The sequence below is a fragment of the Canis lupus genome, chromosome 6, assembly GCF_048164855.1.
Source record: "Canis lupus baileyi chromosome 6, mCanLup2.hap1, whole genome shotgun sequence".
In the NCBI taxonomy this organism is placed as follows: Eukaryota; Metazoa; Chordata; class Mammalia; order Carnivora; family Canidae; genus Canis; species Canis lupus.
The window spans coordinates 53,851,920-53,860,925 of record NC_132843.1 but is presented as its reverse complement, the minus strand read 5'-3'; the positions used below and the strand labels follow the sequence as shown (position 1 = coordinate 53,860,925).

General features: G+C 37.6%; 1 long non-coding RNA gene across 1 annotated transcript in view; it reads left to right on the top strand.

Moving 5' to 3' along the window:
• Positions 1 to 9,006, top strand: part of LOC140635658 (uncharacterized) — a 155,437-nt gene that overhangs the window by 137,664 nt on the left and 8,767 nt on the right. The gene's annotated exons all lie outside the window — the stretch shown is intronic.

The window sequence follows — 9,006 nt, the reverse complement described above, 5'->3', positions numbered from 1 at the left end:
ATTGTCTCTAAGAGTTGTTATCAGAGTAATCTTGGGAAAATTATATAACTTTTTAAAAATTAAGTTTCCTCAATTAAAATATAACATATAAGTCAGATGGCTGTCGAGGGGATGGGAGAAGCCAAGCAGAATCTTGTACATAGTAAACACTGTGTGTGGCTGTGATGATGGTGATGATGATGTCATTGCCAGGCCAGATAAGGTGTCTTGATTATTGACTCATAATATTGAAATGACTCCCACAGGCACAGAGAGTAAACTCCATGACAGATCGGTAAGACTGAATGAAGCAGGGGGAAGGTTCTGGAAGAATAAATCTCTTTTTCCTGATTTCCATTATAGTATAACCACACACTTAAAGCTCTGTATCCAGAGGAACTTTTGTATCACTGAGTCTGTTTGCTCATGAGGATTACCCTTTCCCTTATTTCTGGCTATTTAGACTTGGCATGGAGACAGCATTGTTAGCTGTGTTGACTTCAGCTGTCTTCCTGAAGCGATGAAGATGATAATATTTGGATGATTTCAAAGCTAGTTTTTACTCAGAAAGTAATCCTTCTAAACTATTATTAGTTCAAGCATGTTTTTCAAATTATTAAAAAAATTTTTTTAAAAATATTTTATTTATTTATTTGAGAGAGAGAGAGGGAAAGAAAGTGAGCACAAGTGGAGGGAGGGGCACAGTGACAGAGAATCTTAAGCAGACTCTGTGCTGAGAGTAGAGTCTGACTCAGGGCTCTATCCCACCTTCCTGAGATCATGACCTGAGCCAAAACCAAGAGTCAGATGCTTAACCGATTGAGCCGCCCAGGCGCCCCTCAAGCATGTTTTTAAAAGCCAAAAATATCTTTGACATCGAGCTGGGGACACCCACCTTAAGAGCTGGAGCTGCAATTAGTGCCCAGAACCTTAGCACCCAGGCACTCACCTTGATACATACACGCATCTTTGGTAAACACGTAGTAGGTCCCCGGGCCTGACCAGGCATGTTGCTGACATCAGTAGAAACAAAGAACTTAAAATGTTGGTTGAGCATAAACATGATAATTTATCAGATTATCTCAGTTCCCATAATTAGTAAGAGATTTGTAGTAATTAAAAACGAGAACACTGGCTTTCAGTGGCATCTTTTTTTGTTAATTTTAGTGCTTATTGTAAATTAGTTGTTCCTAAGGCCATGGGATAGGGAAAACTATCCAGTCCCCTTTTTGAAGTGGACCTATGCCCTAAGAAGCCAGATTGGTAGACAATACTGCTCTTCAGAAAATATTTTAGACTTTCTGCCTTCTGGGTACATGGTAAGATTGAACTTCTTGGTCTCTTAGTGTTTGGCTGGGAACATGTGACTAGTTCTGGTAAGCAAACTCTGAACCAAGGTAACACATGTCCTTTCTGGGCTCAGAGTGGTTAGTTGCCAGTATAAGACCCCAGAGCGCTTTGTCTTCAGTGTGGCAGCAGCTACGTTCAACAGGGCTGTTCCATTAGCCTGGATGCCTGAGTGACTCTGATGAGCAGAGTCTAACATGAAAGAGAAGGAATCTGTCTTATTTCAGGATTTTGAGATTTGAGGATTGGTTTTTAGGGCACCTTACCTACCTTCTATTGATGGATGCACTAGAGGGATGTTTCTGGCTCCTTCACTGTATTTCTAAATCATCTTCTGAAGTCTTCCTCTCTTACCCTGCTCCCCCCTCTCCCTTATCCCACTCTGATGTGTAGCTAGAGCTAGAGAATCTAAGAGTTGAAAGCGAACATAGAATTTACTTAGTTTTAGTCCCAGTTGTAAATTAGACTTACCCAGTACAATATTTTTTCTTTCTCCCACTAAAAACAAAGTTAAGAAAATCGGAAGTGCCTACCTATCATCTCCCACCTGCCAAACATTATCTATCTATCTATCTATCTATCTATCTATCTATCTATCTATCATCTATCTATCATCTATCTATCAAGGGGTTCCCTACCTAGATAGGTCTTCTCCAGCTTTCTAGATGGTGATTGATTGATTGATTGATTGATTATCTTAAGAGTGGGTAATTCCCTATGTGCCTTTCACATTGAGGTTGTTCTTTATTTGCAGAATAGTTGGACTGAATAGGGAGGCAGAGAGGGTACCATGCCTACTTAACACCAAGTGTTTTACTTGGAATGGGTCCTTTCTCTGCCAACAGTGGTGGATCAGTAACTCACATCTCTATCACATAAGGACTGGAACAAATGGCAGCTCCTTTCTTTTAGAGTCCCCTTCAAGTCTCTGTAGCTTGATGAGAATTTTGTGGGGATAGCCTACAGCAGTGAGTTGGAAACTGTCATATCACTCCAAGGTCTACCCTGTAACTGTCCAAGGGGTTTTTAATTAGTGAGAAAAGCTTCCATGGTGACATATTTAGAAGAGTATAGTGTAGTATAGCGAAGCAGGAAGGACAGGGGCAAGGAATCAGAATCCTCTCATATTCTTATTTAGGGTACAAATAAGAATTACAAATAATCATACAAATGATTATTTAGGGTAATCATTCTTGTTTGCTTAACATACAAGGTCAGGTGAGATAATAATGTGATAATAACCTTGTAAGTTCTGCATAAGTCAGTGATCTAAACCTCCAAAGTTTGCATTGTTTTTTCTTGTTCATCTTGGTGTTCTCAGACACCATAGGGTGAGCACTCAACACGCCCTCAGTGAATGAATGAACTGCAGGCCAGCTCTTTGCTTGAGGAGGAATATCCAGGTTTCTCCATGATGTTATGAGTGTTGTGGGAATAAGGACTCCAAGTAGGTCCTTTGTATTTACACAAAATCTTTCTAAGGCTTAGGTGATGTGAAAACTTATTTGATGTATAATATATGTAACTTGCACAGCAGACAGGGTCACCCTGTTCCTAGGCACATGCTCCGAATGTCACAATCCTCTGCAGACTTTTGCTTCTTCATGGCCTTCTCCCTGTCTGCATTAACTCCCTGATTATACTGTTTCTGTTTTGCCCTATACCAGTGTAGGTACAGAGCTTAGCTCCTTCTGTATTCCATAAAAAGTTCACCTCCACCAAATATTGTTGTGTTTAATAACTTTACTGAAACTTTAGGGAGTCACAGGGAGAGGTTACATTGCTCCCTTCATGGCATTCTGCTATCTCACTGGCTTTGTTCTTCCTTTTTGTTCGTTTTTCTTTCTTTTTAATTGCACCTCACAATATTTTTAAAAAATATTTATTTATTTTTGTGAGAGAGAGGGAGAGAGAGAGAGAGAGAGAGAGTGGGAAGAGAGTGTGGACTCCAACAGGGTGCTCCATCTCACGACCTTGACTAAGATCATGATATGAGCTGAAATCAAGAGTCCAACACTTAACCAATTGAGCCACCCTGGCATCCCTTGTTCTTATTTTCTTTCTTTCTTTCCTTTCTTCCTCTTTTAAGTAACTTAAACATTTCTCTTTTCTCCTGCAGAACCCCATTCTGCTCAAACCTCAAGTCTCTCTTTTTTCCTCAGGCACTTGTGAAGATATATCTATTTCTTAAACAAATGCAGTCCCATTCTTATTTAGACATTTTAATACCTAAATTAATATAATATTTATTAATGTAGACATTAATATACTTTTATATCATCTTATCAGACATATTAAGAGCATTTGTGAATCTTTGACAACTTGTAGTTTTTAGTATTCTTGGGGGGTAAATTTTATTTTTGGTGTGTAGAGAGGGAACAGAAATGATTAAAATTACATTTTTATCTTGGATATAAGACAGACACTGAAAAACAAAGAATAAATGACTTTTTTCCAGTTCATTATCTGGTACACCATCATGTGCTGGCAGTAAAGCCCAGCTGGACCCACTTACAGGCCACATAACTTGGGAAGGTCATTTGACTCTACTGAGTTTCAATCTGCTGATGCATAATAAGGGTTTGAGGATTAAAGAAATAAAATTAAATTTTTTATAGCATCTACAACATAATAAATGATGAGTGAATGAGGGCTTTTAAATGTTTATCCCAGTTACTTAGGTTGTTAGAAGTAGTTCAGTACCAAGAGGAAGTAGTTGAAGTAGTTCAACAACAAGAGAAATTTATATCAATCACTTTCTATTGTCCAGCAGCACAAAGTACAGGAATGGCTAACAATAAAACTTTTTTTAAATGGTTGCAATTAAAATCCCTCTCCCAGGATATGTAGCATATAAAGATGGACAATGAGGTGTAAAAAGACAAGTTTTGGATACCCATCCACAAGGGTGAAGAAGCCAGTCCTTATGGTGGTGTGTTTGGTCTGTTAGTTGAAGAAACAGGGACATGACTGGCTATGTGGCCCTAAACAACGCCCAGTTTTCTTATCTGAGAGCATTCTGTTTATCCCTTCCATCCCTCAAATGACCCAGGGACTTGCAGTGATCCTTTGGTTCCAAAGTATAAATCCTATTATTGCATGATCCTGAAGAGTACTGAAATGTCCTAATCTATTTTCTAGAAGTTGGATTTGGTGGCTCCTAGGCACAAAGTTGTCATTTTTACCATTAATGCCAGCAAACATGATGCAAATGGTTTTCAGTCTAACCATTACCAAAAACTTGGCTATTGAGGAATTAGGATAGGGTTGTAGACTATTATATCTGATGGGTTTGGTGATCATCTGACCCCTCTTTTATGCTCAGGTGAGAAAACTAAATCCTAGAATACTGAGGTGAGTTTTCTAATTTGACAAAAGTAACTTAACAGTAGAAGGCAAGAGTATAAACATTATTGTAGAACAAAAGCAAAGTGGTTTGGTAACAGAGAAGCAGAGGAGAGGTCTTCTGGCTTGGATGGGACTGAGGAAACCTTGATGGAGAATATCCTCTGACCTAGTATTGCAGGAAGGGTGGGGTCTCAACTGTTAGAGGCTGGGAAGCCATAGATAGTGTGAAGCAAAGCCAAGTGCTGCAGACTTTTTAGAATGGTAAGGCAGTGGTTAGGTGGAGAGCAGAATGGTGAGAGGTAGGGCTGGAAAGGTATGTTACAGCTAGTGTGGAGAATCCTGAATGACAAAAGAGGTGATAAGGAGCCACTGAAGTTTTCTGAGAAAAGGAGCAGGAAAGGATGGCACCACAGTATCTCTTTGTTGGTGGCCTCACAAACACCTTCAGGTGTAGACTTCTAGGAAACTGGAAGCTTTGGATTAAAGGGAAGACACACCTATGTCCTAGAGTTGGCTGTGGAAGCAACAGATGACTAAGTAGGTAAATTAATTTAAAACCTGTAATTCATAGCCAAACTATGGAAAGAGCCCATATGTCTATTGACAGATGAATGGATAAAGAAGAAGATGTGGTATATATATATATAATGGAATATTACTCAGCCATCAAAAAGTGAGATCTTGCCATTTGCAACAATGTGGATGGAACTAGAGGATACTATGCTAAGTGAAATATGTCAGTCAGAGAAAGACAATTATCACATAATCTCACTCATATGTGGAATTTAAGAAACAAAATAGAGGATCACAGAGGACTTCACAAGGTGAAGTCAGGGAGACAAACCATAAGAGACTCTTAACTATAGGAAACAAACTGAGGGTTGCTGGAGGGGATATGGGTGGGAGGATGGGGTAACTGGGGAATGAACAGTAAGAAGGACACATGATGTAATGAGCACTGGGTATTATTTAAGACTGATTAATCACTGAACTCAATCTCTAAAACTAATAATACATTGTATGTTGATTAATTGAATTTAAATAAAATAGTATAATGTTATATGTCAATTATATCTCAATGAAAAAGATAAAGTTAATTGATCATATAAGTGTTGGTCAATTTCTGGATTCTCTATTCTCTTCCATTGGTATATATATGTCTACCCTGATGCTAATACTATTTACTACTATAGCTTTACAATGAGTCTTGAAGTAAGTAGTGCAAGTCCTCTACCTTATTTTTTCCCCAAGATTTGAATTTCCATGTGATTTTTATTTTATTTTATTTTTTTACTCAGCACCCCTTGTCCCATGAAAATTTTAAAATCAGCTAGCAAAGTCTGATGATATTTTGGTTGGGATTGTGTTGATTCTGTAGATTAATTTGGAGAGAGTTGACATTTTCACATTAAGTTTTCTGATCCATTAGTATTGTATACCTCTTTAATTGAGTTTTCTTTAATTTCTTGCAATGCTTTGATGTTTTCATTGTACAGGTCTTGCAAATATTCTGTTAAATTCATCCCTAAGTATTTCATGTTTTTGGATGCTACTGTAAAGTTTAATTTTTCAATTTTGATTTTCAGTTGTTCATTGCTAACCCATAGAAATAGAATTGATTTTTTAATATTGACCTTGTATCCTATGATATTGCTAAACTCAATTACTAGTTCTTGTAGATTTTGGTAGATTTAGGTTTTTCTTTGGACATCATCAAATCACTTGTAAATAGAATGTTTTATTTCTCTCTTTTACCCCCAGAAAGTAATAAAGCCTGTAATTCAATTAATTAAAAAATATAAAAATGATGTTATGAACCTGAGAATGTGCTTCCTGCATCTCTAAGCACAGGTTGCATAATTGACCAAAGGCTTTGCTGCTGTGCTTCAGATACATTGTTGTGCTTGTACTCTGGCCCACCTCTCAGAGCTGCTTCCAGCCAGACTGAGTATGGCAGAGAGGCTGAAGTGGATCATGCAGGACAGTCAGGATTCTTTGATGGTTTGAGGACTCCCCAGTGGCTCTGCTCCATCTCCCTTGGACTTCATAGCAGTCAGGGATGTTTCTACCCAAGCCTTCTTTTATCCCTTTTTCATTCAGAGGCAGACTTGCATTCATCTGTGGTGACTCTTCCAGCCTCTTCCTGCACTTTCCCTATTTTCCCCCTCATACAGGCATTTTCCTTAATAAAACCTTACTTGTTTAATCTCATTTGGCATCTGACCTTGATTAAAAGAACCTAATCTCAGGAGACTTTGTTTAAAGTCTCATTGATCCATCATCTATCATATGGCATATTGGACAAGAAAGTGAGTAATGTTCTATGTACACACATCTGCCTTCAAGAAACAGCCAACAGCTCTGCATTGGAGTTTGTGGGTCAGTAGCAGCACCTTCCAGCATGAAGGACCAGGTTTAAGGAAGGATCTTCCTTTGCCATCCTCACTGTAATGTGAACGCTGGATTCTTTCTGCTTAAGCTTTTGAAATCTTTATTATTAGAGATTTTGTTCCATGACACAATTCAAGAGGTTTATTTTAAAAATATCTATTTTTCCTGTAAAGAGCAAATGAGACATATTTGGTTTTTCGTAAGAAAAACCAAGCTATCATAGAGAGAAAGGTGGTTAAAATAAAAGGTTAGTAAAAGGACCATTATGGGGAGAGATTTGGGATGAAGGTGGCAACCAGTTCACATCCTTTACAGGAGAAGAATATGATAACCTGCAGCAAGAAGTACCAAGGCTGAACCCCAGGGGCAATTTGGCCCTGAGGAATGGAAAAAGTCATGGACTGATCTCTAAAGCAGGTTTTCTTTTTTTGGAGACATATGAAACCAATGTCTCAAATTTAATGTGCACAGGAATCTTCTAGGAAGCTTGTCAAGATTGGAGATTCCAGCAGAGACTCTCATTCAGTAGGTCTGAATTATTACTGCACTTATATTTAAAACTGCACTTCTGTAAGCTCTCCGAGATATTCTGATGCATATATTCTGTGGGTCATGGTTTGGAACAAACTAACCTAGGTGGTTTGTCTGGGATATTTTCCTGATTCAGGGTGTATAGAGGCAGAAGAAGAAACTTGAATGTGTCATCCTTAGTCAATCTCAGAGTCTGGAAATGAACTATTTATGTTTTTTAAAAATAGAATAGTTGGAAAGATTTCAATAGGTCAACCTTTTTCTATAATTTTCAAGGTTATACATGTAATAATAATTCTGTCCTAATGGAGCTATTTTCCTCCACTGATTCAGTATCAACCTGACACTTGTTTCCCAATCTAGTCCACTGTAGGATAATAACCATAGTTAGTTCCCTGGGTAGTGAGAATGATGAATGAGGCAAGTTATGAAAAATAATTAGGACAATGGTTTGGATATTACAAAGTAGGGATAGGCAAACTTACTCTATGAAGGGCCAGATAGTAAATATTTTAGGTCTTGTGAGTCACACTGTTTTTGTTGCAACTACTTACCTCTGCCATTATAGCTTGCAAGCAGCCACAGACCATAAATGTATGTTGTGGCTGTTCCAATAACAGCCACAAGTTCCAATAAAACTTTATTTACAGAAATATGTAGTGCTCTGCATTTAACCCACAGACAACAGTTCACCTGTTCTAGCAATACAGGCTTTCAATTTATTATTATTATCAATATTATTTTTATCAATAATAAAATGGCTTTCTGCATCATATTGCAAGCCATATATTGCAAGCCATAATGGCTGGCAAATAATTTTAATAATTAGCAAAGTAATCAGTTTTTAATCAAGAAGTATATATACCATCTGCAATTTTTTCAAAGAAAACTGCCCATAGGACAATGAAAAATTATTTTGCATTTCAATAAAAATAAAGCTTCCACTGACAGATTGCCATTACATTGCTCTGGATACTTCAGGGACAAATCCAGGCCAAAGTGAAGAACAGTGTCCACACAGACTTTGGAAGAGTAAGAGGAGAAATTTGCTTAAATCTCTAATCTCTGACTTTTTCCCTCTTCAGAAGGCCTTGGGCTTAGGGCATAGTTTATTTCCCAAAGCACAGTTCATGGAGAGAATGACTGTAGTAGACTGATAAACCAAATGTTTATTATGTTGCTCAATATCTGTTGATGTTGAATTGCTTGTATGTTTTTTAGATTTCAGTTCCAAGAATATATGTCTCCTAACAAACTGCTATGCTTCCTTTTATCAAATGACAGAGATTAAATATTGTTTCACTTTTTGCATTGGTTATTTTTAAGGTTAGAGCTAAATACAAGGCTCAATTATTATAATACTTTTTATCTACTTGGGACATATACTTCTTCCTTGATGCTTGTTTTTTC